The following is a 23,217-nucleotide window of genomic DNA, read 5'->3' on the forward strand; positions in this document are numbered from 1 at the left end:
CAGCAGAAAATATGTTTACAAACTGGAACAAATTTTTTTGGTCTATAGAAATTATATTAAAGGCGCAGTGTGTAATTTTTAGAAGGATCTCTTGACAGAAATGCAAAATAAAATACAAACTATATTATCCGTGGTGTATAAAGACCTTTCATAATGAACCGTTATGTTTTTATTACCTTAGAATGAGACGTTTTTATCCTCATACACAGAGGGTCCCCTTACATGAAAGTCGCCATTTTGTATCACCATGTTTTTTACAGAAGCTCTTAATGGACAAACTTTTTTACTAAGTTATCTTCAACGGTGATATGTTTGTCCTGTGGCAGCTACCGTAGCTTCTTTATTCATTTCAAAAGCAAAGGGTGAGGTGTAAACTGAGTTGTTGGTTGCAATTTGCAACCTCACCACTAGATGCCACTAAAATTTACACACTGCACCTTAAAGCTTTAAAGGTCTGCATAATTAAGGGCATGGTCACTTGAGTGACAGGTGAACAGCCACTGCTGTCACTAATGTTGAGCTAGGCGGGCGTGGTGTTGGACCTTAGGTCCACCCACATCCCACCTCTTTACCCATTTTCGGTTATCCGCAAGTGATGCGCGATGACACGCTGCCAAGATGGGGACGGCAGGCTCTGCCAACCATTGGCTTCAAAAAAGCTCTTCACAAACCTTTGGGTGACGTTACGTCCATATTTTTACAGTCTATGGGGGGAAATGACATTGCGATATTTCATTTTTCTGCAATGTATGAGCAATAATCAATGACTTTACCAGACGATTTGAAAGTTCTGATGAGCTCAGATGAGCTCTGTTTGAAGGAAATAATGTCTACCTTGCATTTCTTGTATAGCTGCTTGAGGAAAATAGTTGCGTGACGGTATACCTCATGTCAAGCGACCAGATCGTATAATTGAACTCTTTGAAGGGTCTTTCGCAACGTGAAAAGATTTCTCTCTGCAGTATGAAACAGTTCTTTCATATAGTGAGACACTGGCAAAGACATTCGAAAGAGTTTTCTTTTCGACTACTGCAGATGCGCACATTGCGATGTTGATCCTAAAACGATATATTGTGCAGCCCTACTGTACGTACACGCACATAAACAGTTACATGATAAATAATGTGTAGAAACAGGGGGGAAATGCACTTGAAAAATTTTATTACCAATAAACTGCATTTGTGCTGCAATAAACAGTGTAAGTAGACAACAGGGGAAGACAAAAACACTACCAGATTCTAGAAGCTTAGACCTTAGTCAGGTTATAGACTTATAAAACACAAACAAGCGCAATCTCTTGATATTTCTGACATAAAGCCGTTTTCTCTGTGGTCCCTGATCAGAATTAGCTCTGACATTTATTTTGGAGTCTAACACGGATCTGTGAAGAATAAGGGAGGAGAACTCATTCAGAGAAATGGATTCGCATCGCTCCATTCGACAGTGATGTTAAATACTGCTGAATACTCAGGAGAAATTACAGCCGTTCACACCAAAATCTCTTTCTAATGAATCTGATCGGTCGTGTTGTGTTGCTTAGGGTCTGTTTAAATTCACTCTGCTGTGTAGAAAATTCATCAAGATGAGACGAGACAGCCCTATCGACAAATCATTTAATTGAAAAGCTCAATGTTTCTCTCTTTCAGACATTTACCTGGCTCCTGGTTTCAGATGATCTCAAAACAAATGTCTTCAGAGGAAAGGTTTTTACACACATTGATATACTGTTGCCCCAAATAGACAGCAGAACAAGTCTTACTTTGTTTTTTTGTCTTGATTTCCAGCAAAAATATTAAAATGTTTATTTTGAGATACATTTACCCTCATAACCAAAATGACACAAAAGATTAAGTCTTGTTTTATGTAAATAAACAAGTACAACTATCTACCAAGGGGTAGGTAAAATTAACTTGAATTAAGTTTATTGAATTATGTTGAAACTTGAATTGTTTAATTTTTTTACCCCACTGGCAGATAATTTTACTTTTTTTAAGCATAAAGCATAGATAGACTAACTGTGCGTTCACACCAGATGCGATAGAGGCGGCAAAAACGCGGCATTCATGCATAGTTGGACGCTTGAACATTTTGAGTTTACTTGCTTCATCCGCGTGTGAAATTCTAGTCATTCGAGACGTACACGCTGAAATTCGCGTCATGGGAGGGGCTTCTGCGACTTTGCACGCTACTAGAGCAAGCTCCTGATTGGTTAATGTGGCGCGAATATCCACCAAAGTTTCAACTCGCACGTTTCCCGCAGCAACGCTCAATTCGCGCGGAACGTGCCATCCACGCCACACCTTCTGCGCGTCATTCGCGACGCGCCATAAGCGCATACCTTCGCGTCTTTGCATTGATTTAACTTCACTCACGCTAGCGTCTGGTGTAAACGCACAGTAACAAATATATTATAAAACTAAAGGTGTAACGTAAACGTATTTGTCCCGAACCATTCGATACAGGATTTCCAGTTCGGTGCATAAGTTACATATTAAGTGGCAACCACAAGTTTGTTTAGCAAAGCCGCTAAGGGCGGACACATTTTTTCATTCCCTTACGCTAATTTTATATTTTCCGAAAAAATACTTTCTAATTTTTTTAATACTTGCAAGACGAATGTGTTTGGCCATTCAGCGCTCATCTTACATCTTTTGCGGTGTCTCTCACACGAGTGCCGTGTCCATTTCAACTTTTGATCATCAATGTTAGGTCCATAAATTGGACCAATCAGGACAACCCGAAGGCGGGACAAGCATTGCAATAGTTTTGTTTACAGTAGCAAGTTGGCATGGCTATTTCTGTTATTGTTCCCTACTTAGTTTTTATTTATTTTATTTAAACCAAGCAAATGGGTTTTATTTAAAAATCTGTTTAAAATATGTAAGCGTAGTGTACGCACTTTTTCATACACTGATACGCTCTTCTAAATGCAGCAGAGTCTAAGATGGCGCCGTTACCGGAAGCTAGTAATTTTCTTTTATAAAGTTTTAAATCCATTTGTAACATTTCTCTTACAAAATCGCATTGATTACCCTTAGACCTCTTGTATTTAGCCTTTTGGATTATTTTTGCGAAGGATGGATGCACATGACTTGGGCTACAAGGAAGTAGACCATATATTTAATATTGGAAGAGCTAGGACTGAAAACATGAAAGCACTAAGATACCAACACTTTTCCACAACACGTTTTCATTCAGAACACGTGAACTAGCTGAAACGGACAAGGAGATCACTGATTACATAACGGCTACCGTAGTTGCAACACGCATTTGGAAAAGCGAGGCGCTAGAGAGCAATATTCGTTTAAATGACACACACACAAACACCCTGACAGCACTGAAGTAAAGTGCACCTGCTTCAGCTGTCAGGTTTAATATAGACTACAGCATACAGCAGCCTGTCCGTGGATGTGATGTTTCCTATCTACTCATCTACAGGGTCTTAACTGAAAGCACACAGAGACACTTAACTTTTCTTTAACAAGCTCATCTGCCACCCGTCTGTCTCAGAGTTCAGCTCATGTGAGTTGTAACCCCTCATCCTCAAAGACAAAAAACCCTCAGCGTAACTGTACTCAAAACTTGCCTTCAAAAACATGCAGACCTAAAGGGAAAAGTGCAAGTATTTTTAGCCTGACATGTTGTCAGTACTCACACCATGAGATGCTGAAAAACAGCTGCGATGCAACATCTGTCTGATGCATGTGTGTCTAGACCAGCAAATAAAAATAATGTAAAAGAAAAAGAATATAGATAAGCATGATATCGCATTTTACTGTCTGAATGAATAAACTGGTGTTAAATCTAAAAAAGCCCCGTCCACACTGATTTTCAGAAGGATTTCTTTTTGATTTTTAAAAAAAATCTGTTGCCGGTTTTGCAAGAGAATCATCAGGTGGATCAGGAGTATTTTTTCCTCTTTTTCAGGATACATATCTAAACATTCCAAATTATCGGCTCATCGCCAGTGAAAATCGCTTGGGTGTAAAGGCAGAATAACGGCTCGTAAAACAGCAACAATAAGCGCAGACCTTAAACGTCGCGGTTTGTAAAGACCTTAAGGATGTGTTCATACTTGTAGTTCGGTTTATTTGGTTCTTTTGGTTCGGACCAAAAAAAAATTAAGTCCTGGTTTACACTAGCATTTTATCAGCGAACCTTAAGATAACAAACCTTAATGCGTAAGGATAAGGTCACCCCACGATTGGTCGGCTTTAATGACAAATTTTATGCAACAGAAGTTCGATCAACCACAACAACAATGCTGCATGCTGGAGTAAAAATGAATATAAATTCTCATAAATTGTATAAAAAAAGATTTAGTATATCTTCTAAGATCGGCTAAGTCTGGCTCTCTCTCAAGGTTTTTTTCTCCCAAGGACTTTTTTCCCCACAGGGTTGTCTCCTAGTTTTTTAACCGCTAGGGAGTCTGCTGACATTGGCTTAACTTTGAACTCTCTTTTATACGTTACATTATTACTCTACTCACTAGTACAGTTTAATCTTAGCTGCTGTCCTCTGATTTTTCTGTGTTCTCTCTTGTTTTTTTAAAAGCTGCTTTGAAACAATTAAACAATTGTTAAAAGTGTTATATAAATAGAATATCGCTCATCCTGCTGTCTTGTGATATCACATCCTGTTTTTGGTTTGTTGGGCTGTCTCTGGTCCATGTGTGTTCACATATATCAAACATGTCAATTATAAACACGGCCTAATATATAGTATACCCATATGGCAAAAAAATTAATTTCTTTTGGCCAAAAATATGTTTTAAATATATGATAAATAAATTTTGTAAAAAGTAAAGCTTAATTAAATATATTATTGAATTTTAAAATATATTTAGTTGTAACCCTTATATATCAACATATATTTTAGAGGCAACAAACACATTTCTACTTTTACAACCCATTTACGACAAAAATATATTAAAAGTTTATAAAGTATATTTTTGCAGTTGAAAATATATTTAACCTTTTCAAACCTTTTATGTATACAGGTTGTAATATAAACAAAGTTTTCTTTCAATGCGACTGGAATATAAATGCCTTAAAATATATTTTTGTATAAAATGGCCAAAAAATATATTTGGTGAAAAATACATTTTTATAAGCATAATACAAAACTGTTTTTGAAAATATATTTTTGCCGTAGGCTATGCATGTTTACTTGGATGCAAAATGATTTAAGAGATTAAGTCTTTCTGAAAAAAGAACATAAAAGTCTGTCAGTGGGGTACACTGGAAAAAAAAGATTTATTTAATTTACTTAATTTTTTAGACTAAGTGGTTGCAATCTATTTATTTAAGCTACATTTAAACAAAGGTTGTTTTGTTTTGTATTTCAAATTTTTTTTGTTTAAATGTAGCTTAAATAAATTGATTGCTACCACTTCAACTTGATTTAATAAACTTAATTCAAGTTAATTATCTTGCAGACATTTTTATTCACATGATTTTCATAATTTTTTTCAGAAAACAAGACTTAATATCTTGGTTCACTTTGCTTATATATCGATTTAAGAATTTCAAGGTATTTACGCTGCAACACTTTTCCTTCCGTTGACTTCCATTCATATCCATGCAAATGCGTCAGACCGGAAACAAAGATATTTTGCATTTCGTTGTGTACCAAGTTGAAGTCTGGTACCTCCTCCAAATTCGTATGACGCGCAGACATGTGACCAGTAGAAAATTGGTACATTACTGCATGACCTTTCTGTCCACTGAAAAGCTGGACGAAGCGCTCCCAACCCGTATTCGCAGCAACGTCTGGAAAATATTTGCATGCTTAAAGTGTAGCGTGACCGCCTCTTCAGTCATTACTCTTTTGCAGTGTATAGGAGGCTTCTGAAACTATGCCATTAATGACCTATATTCAGAAAATTCAGGCTGGACACTTTATCAGTATGTGTGCATTATCTGAGAAACAAACCCATGACCTTGGGGTTGCAACTGTTCTTCAGTCCAATGCACTACCACTTTAACAACGGGTAAAATCAACATATATTTCTTTCACATGTTATTCATTCTTTTGTGTTGGAGTCTGTCACTTCTCAGTGATGCGTAGTCTGGTCACACATCTACAGCTCGATGCACGGTTTAAACTTTAATTCAAATGCCACAGAGCAGATGGCAGGACGGTGTTTAATCTCACTTCTTGCCTGTATGGGGACACAGAACAGCTTGGTGGGAAATTTTATTTTAGCAGGATCTACAAAACGAGTTAAACTTTAAAGCAGTGATCACCAACCCTGTTCCTGGAGATCTATCATTTAGTTTCAACACACCTTCCTTTATTTTATAGGTGTCCATTAAAAGCTTGATCAGCAGGTTCTCAGGTGTGTTGGATTGGGGTTGGAGGTGAAGTAATAGGAACAGGGTTGGTGACCACTGCCTTTAAAGCAATGGACTTGCTGAAGACTTGACTTTCTCAGGGTTTGTGAGGACATGTTTATCATTAGCTTGAGTAGATATGAGATTACAATACATTTCAAACTCAAAATCTGTCAATAACTTGTATAACGTGTGAATGACAACACAACAGAATTCACTAAGAATAAATTGTGCCTGCTGATGATATCGTGGTTCATTTGCATATGCTGCACCTCATTTTTGGGAAATTAAGCAAATGAAGTAACGTCTAAAAACTGCCACATTTCCCCATCTATACTGCATGCTTGATCAGATCTTTAAAATGCCAGAAGGTTGTCTGTGAATAATGTGTATCTAAATACAACTCTCTTCTCCCTTATTTCATCATTTAATGCAAAAAGATGTCTCACACATTAAATTCAGTTTGCTGTATTTTGTTCGTCCTTGTTTAATTTTTTTGTATTTACTGTTAGGCTGGTTCACAACAACGCCAAATTGTGAAAAGTACTATAACCAGGTAAAAAGGGCACCAAAATTCACTTTAAGTACACTTAGTAAATGCATTATTTTGCACGCACTAATTTTTGGTCTAGATGTCTAATTTTGGTCTTGCTTTAAATAAAACTCTTTACATTTTTTTACAGAAGTGTCTAGAGGTAAAAATATTAAACAAGAAGAAATTGTTATAGCAGTTTAAATTTATAAATAAAAATAATGCAATAAAGTATACTTAAAATAAAATTATCCAAAAAATGATTATCCATAAAATTATGCATACTCTTGTCACAAATTAATAAATTACAGTTACTGCATTATTATTATTTATTATTACTGCTAAGAGGTTTTAAAATATGAAAACTACATTCTTAGACCTTGCCAACAATATATAGTTTGTCGTAATAGACATTTACATGAAAAATATTGAAGTAAACTTGGGTGTCCTGCTCACGGGACAGTTCCAGTTAACGCATTTTAAGAACAAGTGTACTTAACTATTTTAAGACACCATTTATTTTAATACACTAAAAATCACTATTTAGTATACTTTTTCAAGTGCACTGAAAGTAGAACTATACTTTTAATTAGTATATTTGTAATGTTTAACTTTACACTTTTTATTTAGCACAAAAAATAACAGTGCATTTAAAATGTACTGTTGCTGGTATTTAAAGCAACACTAAAGAGTTTTTGCTCTTTGCTCCCCCTACAGGTAAGACGCGTAATTGTTCATTAGCACTGTCGTAAATACTGCAGCATAGCTGGCTCTGATTGGATTGTAGGTCTGCCGTAAAGCAAGTTTTTGTAGTTTTCACTCGAACTACAGGACCACTACCCGACGGTTGGAAACTTCTTTAGTGCGGTTTTGGCCGATAGAGGGCTGCAAAGCGAATGTGAAAGTGCCATTCACCCTGTTTTGAGTGGATGAACCACTGAAACTTTTTTGGAAACGTTATTTTAAGGTAAAAAAAACTCTTTGGTGTTGCTTTAAAGGTGCCATTTTCATGATCCCATTTCTCAACTTTAGTTAGTTTGTAATGTTGCTGTTAGAGTATAAATAATACCTGTAAAATTATAAAGTTCAAAGTTCAATGCCAAGCGATAAATTTACTTTAAAAGAATCAAGGACGGCCGGTTTGGACAGCTCTCTACTTCCCAGTTAGATGACGACAATATTCTGAGTTTTTGACCAACCTCCATCTACAGGAATACCAACACCAAGAAAGCGCGTAACCTTGTTGCGCTTACACAGAGAAGACGAAAGCTGCATTAGTAAAGTGTTTTTGTTGGTTTTCCATCGAGACAATTTGACAATTTGAACAGCTTCATCAATCTGGCGTGACCTTTCCAGACAACGTGCATGCGCTTAGATGCTGTCTTCGAATCCCAACACACTGAACCAGCTACACAATCAGAACTTGTTACGTATTTCTGATAGGGATGCACCGATGCCACTTTTTTGGATTACGAGTACGAGTACTTGCATTTCAGTACTTGCCGATACCGATACCGAGTACTTAATAAAAAAACATGATTTAAATTTACAGGTAACAGCTTTAGTCATATCATTTAACAAAAAAACAAAGGACTAGTTTTCCAGTTTGTTGTAAACTCTGCTTCTTTGGACAACACAAGAGGCATTAACCCCTTCCACGCCGCTCAAACATAGACATTTCTCAGACCGTGGTATCGATTCCAGGTATCGGGGGACTTTTAACGAGTACGAGTACTTTAGAAAATGTGGTATCGAGGCCGATACCCGATACCAGTATCGGTATCGGTGCATCCCTAATTTCTGATAGAGGGACTTCATAAAACAAGGAAGACATCAGCTCGTTTTTATAACAGTGAAAACAGCCCTATAAAGATGTAAAATAAATACTTAGTATTTTTACACAGGAAACATAAACACATGTTATTGTGCACTTTAAACACAATCAAAGCTTTGAAAACGCAGAAAAAATTGCATATTTAAGTATCTTTTTAGTACACTTAAGTATACTGTATTTTTACCTGTTTAGATATATCCTTTAATTGAATTAAATGGCGTGTTTTCGTCAGCAGATACCAATTTTCCAGACAGACAGAGTCGACTTTTATGAATACGAAAACAAAAGTCTACATTAAAAGTATGCAGGAAGCCTTATTTAGATAGAAAGAAAAACTAAACGAATGTCAATGGCAAGGTGAAATGCGACATCAACAGCAAACCATAAAGAGGAATTTGTCCGAGCTTCTGTTCTTTAATATGTGTTCGGTCTGAACAGTATGGAGATGCTATGGACTCAAAGCGTGTTGAAGGACGAAGTGATGAATGATACTGAAGAAGCTGTGAAGGCAGAAATCAAAGCCATCAATAACAGGCTTGTGTTTGTCTAGTGTACATGACACAAAGAGAGAAAACTGGCCTTTATTTAGCTGAGAAGAACCTTCATTACACCGAGTTTGCTGGTGAAGCACTTCAGGGACGACATGAGAAAACGTACTGAAAAATGAACGGGAGAAACTGCAACGCTCAACATGATGTACAGTAGTCCAGCTTTTTCATTAAAGGGGTCATATGATGCGATTTTATGTTTTTCTACGTCTTTGGAGTCTTAAAAGCTGTTCATTCAAATAGAAGATCCGTAAAGTTGCAAAAATTAAAGTCTCAAACCCAAAGAGATATTCTTTCATCCTAAAACGCCTCTTTCAAACACGCCCCCAAATATCTATGTCACTGTGAGAGAAGATTTGAATAACACCGCCCAAATGTATACGCAAAGAAAGAAGGTGTAGCTTTTATTTTTGCTGTATTGTTGCTGCCGCTGCCATGTCGTGGAGACGCTGTGTTGTAATCAAATGCTTGATTTATAGCCAATCGCAACGCATTGTTGCTGGCCAATCAGAACGATGAGCTTTGTAAAATCACTGTGTTTCACCGTGTTACAATAATGAACGATATTTGAAAAATAATGTATTTTTTGAATATTAAACCGTGAAAACGTTGCATTACATCAAATAGACAAAATAATGTTTTTATTAGCAACGTCGTATGAGCCCTTTAAAACAGCCAATCATATTATCACAGTTAATTTTAGGCCTGGAAATAGTCAAAGAAACTAAACTTTAACTGGTAAAGATTTAACTGATTATATCCCATATATTATATGTTACTATATAACCTTGGCAAACATTTTGGTCAATTTTAGAACTAAGCTGTTTTAGAAATCTTGCATAAACTATTCTAATAATGACTATTTATCCTTTATATTATAAGAATTAATTTACTAATACAGATTTCTTTGTAATTGTTAAACAATAATGGTATGTTTTAACCGACTGGGTGTTAACCAGCTGTTTCATGGTTTCACGTGCAAATACTAAGAGCGTGTGAGTTTGTCTAGATCCCGTCTTTTGTTAGTCATACTAACTACATTTGTATAGAGTTGAATGCTGGTGGATACATTGCTGTTAGACCGGTCAGACAGGCTGTGGTTGGATTATAAACACGGGCTGATGACTTTACATCTGATCATATTGCAGCATTATAGCTCACAGACAAGCCAGACAACACCGTACCATGATGTGAATTTCTACCTGACACACCATGGACCATAACAATAACTGAAAGAACAGCAGAGTTCACACCCATTATTCGCATTTACTCTTTTTCCCATAAATTAAAAACCACTTTAAGCAAATGTAAAAACATTTTTGTGAATTAAGGGATTTTTTATTAGAAATTTGGCATTTCCATCACACTGAAAAAATTATTCATTCAATTTACTCAGTTTTTTTAAGGTAAGTGGTTGCAATCAGATTATTTGAGCTACATTTAAACAAACAAACAAACAAAAAAAAAAATAGAAAAAGAACAGAAAAGAAAAAAAATGTGTTTAAATGTAGCTTAAATAAATTGATTGCAACCACTTACCTTAAAAAATTGAGTAAATTAAATGAATAATTTTTTTCAGTGCACTCATTGGAAAAAAATACTTTCTTAGTATGTTTGTCTTGTTTTAAGTACAAATATCAAAAAATTCTTAAGTCAAGATGCATTTTCTTGATGAGCAAAATAACCTAGGAAAAAATGTCTAGTTTTAGACTTAAATATCAAATTTAAGTGAATTTGTGGATAAAACAAGCCAAAAAATCTGCCAGTCAGTGGGTATGAAAAAAAATCTTGAAATAAGTTAACTTTTGTAATTGTTAAAGAAGTAGTCCACTTTATAGATGGGGCCCATTGACTTGCCATAGTATTTTTTTCTCTACTATAAAAAGTCAATGGACCCCATCTTTAAAGTGGACAACTCTTAACACTTAATTCAAGAAAATTTTTACAAACAATTCTTACCCCATTGACAGATTTTTTTTGCTTGTTTTAAGCAAAAATTCACTTACATGTTATATTACTGTGACAAATTTTTTCTTTTTTTTTTTAGGTTATTTTGATCATCAAAAAATGCATCTTCATTTAAGAATTTTTAGATATTTGTACTAAATAGAATTAACATAACAATACTGATATCGTCCGTTAGTATGGATGCTAATATTGTTAAGGTATCTTTACACCAAAAACGAATTTAATTGCACGAGTAGATAATTGCACCAGGTGACGCAAATGAGGTGATGTGATTACCGCAAACGTGCAATTTTCACTCCAATTGTGTCTTTTGCGCAAATAAAAAAATTCTCGAGCGGGAAATTCACATAAGGTGTTGTCGCGCAAGTCTATCAGTGAATAGACATGTCTAAAGCTTATTGACATGTCTGGTTTGATACGTCCAGATGTATCAGAAAGTGAAGAACAGCATTGTTTTCATTTGTGCGAGTGACACGAAAACTGGAGCCAGTAACCTAATTGGGCATATTCCCTTTGCTACTATAGTTATAGTTACTAGCTGGGTTTTTGAACCCAGCATTTTGAAGTATCGCATAAAAAACTAGTGATGGAAACACCAGATTTGTAATAAAAATCCCTTAATTCACAAAGAAGTTTTTACGCTTGCTGGTTTTTGAAGTGGTTTCTGATTCATGCGAAGAAAGTAAATGCGAATAACGGGAGATGGAAACGCATTTTCCGAATAAATTCTGATGTAGCAAACATTAAACCCACGTGACTGATCGTCTAACATATCAGCTTTTTTGGGAATTTTGAAAAGATTCGCTACACGTTTGGATGAAAACCCTACAGTCATAGTGTCAACTCCTTAATACTCTTCCAGTTTTTATGATTTAAAATAATTTCTCCACAAAAATACTGCTTCACCTGGAGCTGGTGAGAGATGTAGGTGTCTACACTGAAAGGTTGTGTGTCATGGTTTTGTTGTGACTTTATCAATCAAGCATTGCCGGATTCGCCGAGAGTCGCATGACTGGCCCATTAACTCCAACTGTGCTCATTGAGACAGCGCAGCCTCCATCATGGATCTGTGATGAATAGAGGCATTTCTCCAGGCTAGAAGACCTCAGGGGTTTCTTACTGGGTGTGGGGCCAATGGGCACAGTATGGCAATCTGGCATCTCGAGCCAAGATGGGTTATTTGTGGACATTCAGGACTACTGGTGGTACTATTGAAATGAAAGGAAAGTAAGCTTTCTTCAAACATACAAAGACACACGGAGTGGTTCCATTAGAAAACCCTACACAGGCCACAACGTTGTGTCGCTCCGAAATAACAGGGGAAGTGGGAGTTCATTGTGTGTGGCCACACAGAGCCATTAATCTCAAAAAACCACACTGTCTGTTTAGACAAATGTCAATGGATGCATTGTGTGTGTCATGTGACCTCTCTTCAAGACACATTAGGCCGCAGTAACATTGATGGCTTTTAAAAACAAATACAGCCCAATTTATCAGGCAAGAGACTGATACAGACTTGGCCCATTTACCGCAAGTACACAGACTCCAATGACTGGCAGACAAAACATTGGATCAAACCATGCCGAGGTGCCAAAATGTTAAATTCATCTTTCTGAAACAATCCCAGAATGCACTGCAACAAAAGTGAGAACATCTTTCTTTCGATACCAATCAATAACAGGCGTTTAAAATAAAATGTTTCATGTCGTGTTTTTATGTTTAATAGTGTGATGCATTTCCAGCATGTTGGAATGAAGCTGTCTATGTAGCTCACTAGGCTTTGAAACAGGAGCCATTATCGCCTGCAATACTGAACAATGATAAGAGCATCGATTTGTAGCTGGTGCCAAATTGTTTCCCCCTGTACATAATGAGATCTGTAGGAAGTGAACGCCCGCTGTGAGGCTACAGTCAACGCTGCTCTCCATTTCTCAATGGCTGCTCTGATTTAACACATCCTGGAATAGACTGTATATCGCCACTGGCCTGTGTTCTGGATTAAAGATAGGCCATGCTGTTCATCCCCCTCCCACGTGTATTTTAGAAATAATGGGAATTCTGGGATGTCAGTGTGATGGCACTGCATTGAGGCATTTGCTGTATTTATTTAGAAAATAAAGCTTTGAGTTCTGCTCTTATTTGAAATCTGAAAGATTTCTTTTTACATTACATATCTTATTTCTATAAATTAAGGATTTTACTTGAATCTGTATGAATTAGCCAACACAATCTCAAGGCAAGTCGTGGTAGTGTCACGAAATATTTGATTTGTTTATTTGAGTTCATGGACACGATTTCCGTCTTTTTTTGTGTCACTCAGCACAAATTTCTACAAATATTTTTTTCGTGTCCATAGCACAACTTTTTTTTGTGTGTCATTTTATGTATTATTGTCTCTTTTTTCGCTATTTTTTCACTATTGTCGCTTTGGGTTGAACGAGAGCAATTTGAAAAATTATACAAAGGCGTCTGCTTTCGAATCACTCTTGGTTTACTTTGATGTCTTCCGTCTGTCGGTCTAGGTAGTGCCGCATGAAGTCGATGTCAAGTGACTCAACAGACATATGACAACTAATCAAAAGACACGCAAGAACCAATAAGATTTGCCGTGCCGCCATGATTGTAGTTTTTAATGTACGTTAAAGGGATAGTTCAGCCGAAAATGAAAAGTGCTTGGCACAACTAGGACATTTTCTAATATTGTTTTCGTCTGAGGATCATCATTTACTTCGAGGATGGCTTTAGGGTGAGGTAATTTACACTTTGACTGAACTGTCCCTTGTGAATGTGAATAAAATCTGAAAAAGCAAACAGAACACATTACAAAAGCTTGTCTACATATGATATTATCATTATTAAAAGTTAGTTGTAAGAAAGTATTAAGAGATTATCTCAACCACTATAATTGAATTCTCCCAACGGACCAATCACAACTCTTGCGCTCTGCATAGAGCAGACACGTTGTGAAAATTTTAGCGAGATGAGCATCAGGCTACAAAGACCTAAGCACAGCCTACGCAGCCTACGAGCTAAGCGTAGGCTATACAACCTACGGTGTATAGCCTACGCACAAGTATAAATTGCACTTTGGTCAAATTGATGAATTTTTTATTTTTTTAATGAAGAGCTCTCTGTTTGTAGCGCATTGTGTTTGCAGCTCAAAGGTTGTTTGTTTGATTCCCAAGGAACACAAATACTGATCAAAACATATATATATTGTAAAGCGTCGCTAGTAAAATGATTTCACAGAACACTCCCTGTATATTACTGGGTTAATATTTGTGCTTCTGGTCTTGCTCAGTTAAGACAGTGGTTGAATACGCCTCTGTAATCCCATTTTCCCTTTTACCGAAACCCTCAGTCAAAATGACAACCCCATTAGATTTCTATTGATCTGAAGAAGACCGAGATCTTTTTTCAAATAATAGATCCTTCTGAATTTGTTTTTATGTTGCATTATAGCTCCATCACAGAGATTTATCTTGTCACCGGGCACCATTGCCTAAAGTAACTGCGTGTGTGTGACAAATCGTGTTCGTCTTACATTAACAACAGCGGTCAGATTTCCGCCTCAAGCGTGTGCTGTGTTAATATGACGTGAATCTGAGTCCCCGGAGAGGTTTGATACAAAAGACTTAATGCGTGTCAGGACAAATCACATGATTCACGGGACGAGACGCATGATTGGTCCTCTCCACCACTACTGCTGACGTTTATGTAACGATTACACCCGAAGGGTCCCAGCTGTGACCTTTGACCCTAAAGGGTCAAACAGAGGAGCTTGGTGGACATTTAGGCATTTCAGTTTCGACCTTGAGCGCTTATTCCTGCTGTGGACGAAGGTTGCTGTCATATTGTAGTAACTTTAGCAATGTGACTTCAATCATTTTAATATTTTAACATTAAAAAAGTTCAATAATATATAAATTATAAATAAAAAAATATACTAAATAGCCCAGCAAGCAATTTTGCGTTTAAAAGATGTCTAATAGTTGCCCAAAACACAGCCCAGACGTCTAGGCTAAAAGTTAAATTGGGCTGTCAGTAAAAATGTTATAGACGTTTAACCATAGCTAAAAATAATAAATAAATTATATAAAATAAATAAAACCAAACAGCTTGTAATCATTTTGACTTTGCTTGCATGATGGAATATCAGATATCCAAGTTATTTTGGCAAAAACGAAAACAAATTCAAGTTTCAAGTGGGTTACCCATAGCAGGACTATAGACAGTTAAATGACGGCTGTTGCTTGCTAAAAACCATTTTGATTTATATAAACATCTATAATCACACATAAGCCCTATATCCACGTAAATCCGACCACCTGCAGACACCCACAACATCCAAGAATATCTCAAATAAAGAGACGAGCGTTTCCGTCCCCAACCGGAAACTTTATTCACTTGATCTAATGTGGGCGATCGACTTCATGTAGGAGTTTTTCTGTCTTGCCCACAGAAATCAAACAAGGGCAGTGTTTCTCACTCACAATCTTTCTTATACACACACACACACCATGTTTCTGATGTGTCTGTCTGTCTGGAGGCAGCGCGTAAAAATAAATGCAGGGAGGCGGAAAATGAAGCAGGAGTGAACGATTCTCATTATCGCTTCTCTGCCGTGTCCTCCTTTCGCTTTAAACAATGTGCAGCAGTTTCCCTTATCAGATGTATTTGAAGTTAATTGATTGTAAACACTAATGTCTCATTGACATGATTAAAGGAACGCTGTCATTACAAACCTTAATAAAATAAAGGTTTAAAGGAGTCAAATGACAGGAAAACAAAGCAAATTTATATACACATAATGTATGACTTCTTAATTGTATTATTTTATGGTGTTTTTATTCAATTTAATAAACATGACCTAAAGGTAGGTGAAATAATTGAATGTAATTGATTTAATTATTAATGACAATTCCTAAATCATCTCTGACTGCACAAAGGTCAAGCTGTCTACAATGTAACATGCAGAGTGCCTACATCATCAATTTGGTTCATTCTTATTGGTTCATGTTTTGTCGCCGATGTTACATTTGCTTATCGACGCATCACTAGCTGCGTTTCCATTACCATTTAAAATTGCGCAAATTTACATTGCAAATTGAAAATATGGCCAATGGAAACATGTCAACAGCAGGGTTTCCATCCAAACGTGAAGCAAATCTTTTCAAATTTCACAAAACATTTTGAATTTAACAGCCAAATTAGGGGCGTTTCCATCAAGTTGTTCGAGTGGTATTAGTAACATAGTAACCAACAGTTAATAAAACAAGGCAAGCTTAGAAAATAGAGAAAGAATATAAATTTATAAGCCAGAAAGATATAAATTTATGAGCAGTGCAGCTTGTAATTGCCAAACTAAATGCTGTGCACAGAAACAGAAATGCAGAATTTTTTATGCAGGCACTAACAGCAAGGGCACGCTGACTTTTTTTAAACTCTTTTTCAAAAACCACCTCAAGCGAGCATAAAATCTTTTTTGTAAGTCAAGGGATTTTTATTCAAAATTTGGCGAATCCATCTGTGATGGACAGTTGGGAACCCAGCTAATTTCGCATAAACCCCATATATCGTAAAAAAGTTTTTACGCTCACATGAGGTGTTTTTTAGGTTATTCGGAAAAGGTGTATTTCGCAAAACTGCAATCGAAAGTTTATTCACATTTTCAGGTTACCTGATGCAACTAAGTCAAATAATTATTATTTAAAGATAATGCGGTAAGAACTAAAACCTCAGGAAAAAAACCTCATACATGTCTGCTCCCGAGTATAAGAGGCTTTCCTTGCCAATTATGTTTGGATAAAACTCCTACATCTCTTTTGATTTAAAATAATGTACTATTACCCACAAGAAACACCTATACGTTGCTGCTTCTAAGTATAAGGGGCTTTCCTTGGCATTAGTGTTTGGATTACGTCTCCTCTGGTTAAAAAATAAGGCCTAGTGCGGTGGATGTGATATAAGTAAACCTACCAACATCAGTCGACGTGATGTTTGGAATGACTTAATGCGAGAGAAACTTCATTTAGTGTATATAATCAATTAATGGAAACGCCGTCATTTCGCAATAGTTATTTAGAAAATAACCCTAAAGTTTTGCGCAAATCTGTAATAGAAATGCAGCTACAGGCGGGCCATGATGAATCACAAGTTTCTTGCAAAAATCTGGTGATGTACTCGACAAGTGACTTATCTGAATCAGGGCAGAACTGAACACTACACGCCTCCATCCGCCATGCAAAACAGCTAGCATGCAAATCAGTTTAGCGAACCATAATTGAACACCCACCCGCTTTCTGTAAATACCGGCTCTGGAATCGAAACAGTAGGTAGTTTAGTAGTATTTGGGCCAGAAGAAAATTGGGGTCAGATGCATTTAGAAGCGTTCTGTCGTCAGTCGTGGCTCGAGTGGATGGCAGCAGAGGAGGGAAGTGAAATTATGTGCTTGTGAAATGTAAATTTATGGCCTGCTGTAATTAAATATCAGCCCAGTCGCTGTGACCGGACCGCCCGCAGGCTGTGTCGCAACACCGCCCAACCTCTAGCTCATCCAGCTTACCTTCAATTATCATATTTTGTGTCTGGGAATCGAATGGGAAACAAGTTGCTTTCAAGTTCATATGTATCATAAAACAGCAGACCATTGCTGTGCCAGCTAACATTTGACAAATGGGCACTTAGAAAATTGTATTTATTATAAGATGTTTCTTGGATATGTCGCAACTAATTTTGTGTATTTCCTGTATAATGCATTTATAATTTTGTATACTGCACTGTCAAAAGTGAAAAGTTGGATTAACTTAAAAATATACTTTTTTTAATTTTAAGTTGAATAAACTAAATTTTTTGGGTGTTACGTAAATTGTAAAAGTAATTTTTTATGTTGATCCAACTTTTTACAGTATATAATATTGTGTAATACTTTATAGTAAATATTGAATATATTATATTAAATATATTTAAAAATGTAATATGTTTATATATTGATATTGAAAATAAATGCGGTATTCATTAACGTGCAAACAAAATGCTGTATACAATATTCTGTACGATAATGCTTCAAATTTGTAAAATCAATTTACATTATATGTTTAAAAATTAAAATGTTTGTAACTAACTTGCATACATTTTTTTCTAGAAAAAAGGCATTGTTAACCGTGTGGTCACACTAGTCGCAGAAAAGGCGGCAAAATGCGCTATTCGCGTGTAGTTAGATGCTTGAACTTTTTGAGTTTACGCGCTTCATTCGTGTGTGAAATTCTAGTCATTCTAGACATTTACGTGTAAATTTGCATCATAGGAGGGGCTTATATAGCTGAAATTAAGTAAACTTACCAAATTGTTCGACCTCGTCATTCACTTTCTTCCGAACAAGATCCTTTTAATTCCTGTAAAAGTATAAAGATGTCTCATGTAGCGATGATAATTGTTCTGCATTGTTGTTTTGTTTTTCTGCCTCAGCTCACTTCTTGTAATCACGTCACTCACGTCACTCCTGATTGGTTAACGCAGCGTGAAATTCTGCCAAATTTCTGATTTTTCAACTCGCGCAGATCACGCGGCACTGCTCAGTTCTTCACCATCCGCGCCATTCATGCTTACCACGGATGTCTATTTGCTCTTTACATTGACTTGACATGAAAATCACTCGCGCTTGCCGCCTCTTCCGCATCTGGTGTGAACGCACCATTACTCGCAAGTCTCTCTGCGATCTGCATCGGCTTAAACCATGAACCATTAAAATCATGCAGGATTGCAATATGAATTTTTGCAATATTTCAATAATTTTTAGTACCTTGCAGCCCTTTTTATGTGGATCTGTCTGCTGAAATGTGAGTGGATCTTGTCTGCTGAAAACAGTACCAGGATATCGTGATTGATTGCTAATGGTTGTTGCTGGTTGCTAGCCCATACTCATGTCTCTATGAGATTCTTATCTTTCTGGCTTCAGTTACCTGATATGCATAATTGCATTAGTCTATCAGGCGGTGCAGCAATGCAAACACAGTGTGCAAATAAAAAACACCGGCAGTGTCGTAGTGAATTCTCCCTTTAGCGTCTCTCACTGCCCTTGCAGAATTTCCTTCACTATCACCTTGTTTTATGTCATTTAGTGATGCTCCTAGTACAGACCTGTCATACTGTCACAATAACTCACACTTTTGTGTTCACGCAGTCTTTTGAATTGAGATTGAAAAGAGTTTGTTGGGCTTGTCAGAGGTATTTATTTGTTTGTACTTGTTTAGTGGCAGAAGACAGGTGGAGAACAATGCCAGCGTATGATGGTGTGGTTGTTGCGAGCATGGTGTCCGGTTACATTCTCAGAGTTAGGGTGGATTCTTGCCTGCTCTCGCTTACAAACAGGTGACGATTCGATAGCGTTACTGCTGTGTACGATAGTATCCCTAAAAAGTAGTTTTGCGTTTATGAGCTCCATGGACATGTTCAGATGTTGTTTCTGATGTGTTGCTGTAAAGATTTGAATATTCAAATGATTCTAAATGACTCTCCCAGGTCTCTCCAAAACCTGTTTTGACTGAGATTATGACTATAAGCATATCCCATATATCATTATTATTTTTGATCATACTAAGGTAAAGATTTGAACAAACTAGCCATTTCTACAGAACAGAATAGGGACACAGGGTGGGATCTTTAGGCACCTGCTATGCTCAAGATAGCATCCATGTTTAACTTCCAGTTTTACGCTTTCCTGTATGTCTGATTTTCATGGACGGCGTTCTCTTTGAACGCTCAAAGACCTGCCAACTTTTCATCCGTCAAAGCATCACATCTCTGTAACACACTGGCAAAGATGGCTGATGACAACAACACACACACAGACATTAACTAGACACTGACCCCCAGTTTTACACATACAGATGGGTCTTTGTGGGATGCCCGGCTGATCAGAAAGCATGAACAAAGACTCTTGTGTGTGAGATGCCCTTACAGCTGAAATCTACAGTGAGTTTAGGACACATCCAACCACCATTTCATCTCTGCAGCATCTCTGTTTACCTGTATAATAGGGCTGAGTGATAAACCAAATATTCATAATGATATAAAACTTTGATTTAATTCTTTGTTTGGCATTGCCCAAAAATCGTTAAGGACATAAACGTTGAAACAACGTGTATACAACAGTTAATGCTAAACGGTTGCAAAAGGTTAATAAAACGCTTAAAAACCAACGTTAAGGACAAGGTTGAATCAATGTTGAATTACCTTTTTATTTTGCAAATTGAATCACTGTTATATCGCGTTTAGCATTAACCACTGTTTTAACATTATAACAACGTTGAACAAACAACTGACATTATTTCAACCAACTTTCAACGTTGATTTTTAAGCATTCTATTAACCTTTTGCAACCATTTAGCATTAACTGTTGTATCCACGTTGTTTCAACGTTGAAACAAGAACTGACTATATTTCAATATTTAAGGTCGGCCATATGCCTGCTGGGTTAGATTGCATTTCATGTTTATGGTGAAAAATATGAGGTAAATATTGCGTTATTTTGTATATCAATGAATATTGTGTGTACTTTATGAAAAGATAATGTAGATAGATAGATGGATGGATGGATGGATGTGGATGGATGGATGGATGGATGGATGGATGGATGGATGGATGGATGGATGGATGGATGGATGGATGGATGGATGGATGGATGGATGGATGGATGGATGGATGGATAGATGGATAGATAGATAGATAGATAGATAGATAGATAGATAGATAGATAGATAGATAGATAGATAGATAGATAGATAGATAGATAGATAGATAGAATACCTGTGTTATTGTTTATTATCGCCTTGGTCATGTTTTCATCTCGTAAAAAGCATGCGGTCATAATACAACATAATACACTAGTGAAGATCGACTCGCGAACGAATTGTTCATTTGAGTCGATTCGAGAGAAACGATTCGATCATTGTTTATAAATCTTTGAAATGCATCACATGCGAGAGCTAGAACTTTCTTTAAGAAACTGTAGGGTTGGTGACATGTTAGAAGCATAAACAAGCAATATTAAACATAACTGTTTTGAGCAGGATCATATCCTTATAAAAAATTAACCATGGTTTTATTGTGTTAAAAGATTGGTAATCATGTTTTTTTTGTGTGTGTGATTATCAGCAAAACCATGGTTTTACTACACTAACCATGGTTTAACTATGTTTTTTTTTTTGAAAACCGTGGTTATAAAAATCATGGTTATTTTGTGGTTACAAAATATATATATTTTTAACTGTGGTAAACCCCTATCGTAGGGGCATAGATTTAGCAAAAACATAATCAAAGTAATGACGGCATTTATAACTTAAATACTAAAGTTCAAACAACAACCTAATGTTACTGTTAAACGCATCCTTGAGAACAACTTCTGTGAACGGAAGCTTTCGAACGAACCGACTCATTAAAATGAATCATGTCTTCTCAGATATCACATATCGGACCTCATTCGCCACAGAAAGAGCGAAAACTGAAAATGGCAGTGCACGAGATCGAAAACAAGTATGCTTGCATACTAAAATAAGCCATTATTTTATTCATCACGAATAAAACGTTAATGATCAGAGAAGCGATGGAGATGCTTTGTGCCTTCAGAAGTCTCAGGTTTCACAAAGCGAGTCTCGCAGTGTGTGCTGCCCTTCCCCCTGCATGCACAAACTGCACTCCAGTCTAGAGGCATTTACATAAAATCTACTATCTAGCAAAACATCCATGTAGTAAAACACATAGTAACAAACACAAGGAAATATTTGCAATGCCTACATTAATTTGGAGTACACGTTGTTTAAGGCGGCACTGAAACTGCATTGCATTTTGGTGTGATAGTTTGCCCTGTGCCGTACAGATGTGAAAGACCCATTCCCCCTTGAATGCATCAATCTCAGATACATCCTCCCAAGTGCAGTGAATTGCTTGCCTAATTTCATGTTTCGAAAGCATATCATAATATATCTCTAAAATATGCAGTTACATCAACTATCATGTATTCAGGATAGATCCGACTGCATTATGCGAGTTGTTTCGCACACATACATAATTCAACCCACACCTGTCATTCAGTCCTGAATGGCCAGGCAGTATTCGTTTACGTGACCAATGCATCAACCAGAAAAAAATAAATGCACAAAATAGTAAAGGAAAATTCTTCTCACTTCATTCCCATGCAAAGCTGCATCGTGAATTTCTCTTTTTTTTAACAGCAAGGAACTGATGTCAAATCCAATAAGTGACAAGTAAGCGCATACTTCAAAACAAGCAAACATAAAACACCATACCTGAACAAAATGTAATTCACTCTTATTTTTCCATGATTTTCCCGAGAATGCGGTTCATTCCTTTAAAATTCTTCAGTGTACAGTTGTGCAAGGTTCCTTTCTCAAATACAGTACTGAATACAGCTGGTGTGAATCCCGTTAAAGAGACCACCGCCGGACAACCGCACCGTCTCCGCTGGAAAAGGGATCCGCTGTGAAAAATCAGCACTTTGTAAGTAAAAACGCACCGCTTTAATCCCTTTCACGGCTGCCTGTAATGCAAAATAAAACAAATCAACGCATGAATGACAAGACTCTGTTGTTTTCGTGTGGAGAAACGATACTGGATGTCAGTGTTTGTGGCTCCACCCCTTTTGGTTGCAGATGGTACGTCCCGCTTTCTATTGTTGGAGCCCAGAAGCCGCTGCAACGCTGCGACCCGCCCAAAGCGGGATCCCTGACCTAATTGGTCAATATTGCTCTCAAACCACGCCCTTACACCAAATCTCTGCATACAGGAATTACTCATCATCAAATATCTTAAAGGCACTACTGTATGTGATGTTTTAGGAATACTACACATAAAATGATTCTACTAAGGGACAAATATTCTGTGACCTTAAAACTAGTTTGTAAAGAAATTGCAAACTAGTACAACTAGTCGTATGTGTATACATACCTACAGTGTACATATGTGCTGTATTTTGTAGAATAG

The 23,217-nt window shown here is 36.7% G+C and overlaps 1 protein-coding gene across 2 annotated transcripts in view; it reads right to left on the bottom strand.

The window, feature by feature from the left end:
• wasf1 (WASP family member 1) overlaps positions 1-22,874 on the bottom strand; it is a 56,950-nt gene extending 34,076 nt beyond the window's left edge. Inside the window, exon 1 of one of the 2 annotated variants that reach the window (XM_065256451.1) lies at positions 22,524-22,874. The gene's annotated coding sequence lies outside the window, so the exon portion shown is untranslated. The remainder of the gene's footprint in view (positions 1-22,523) is intronic. The other variant, XM_065256450.1, reaches the window with a different exon arrangement.
• Positions 22,875-23,217: the final 343 nt, after the last annotated feature.

This window comes from Paramisgurnus dabryanus, chromosome 12 (genome assembly GCF_030506205.2).
Source record: "Paramisgurnus dabryanus chromosome 12, PD_genome_1.1, whole genome shotgun sequence".
NCBI classification, from domain to species: Eukaryota; Metazoa; Chordata; class Actinopteri; order Cypriniformes; family Cobitidae; genus Paramisgurnus; species Paramisgurnus dabryanus.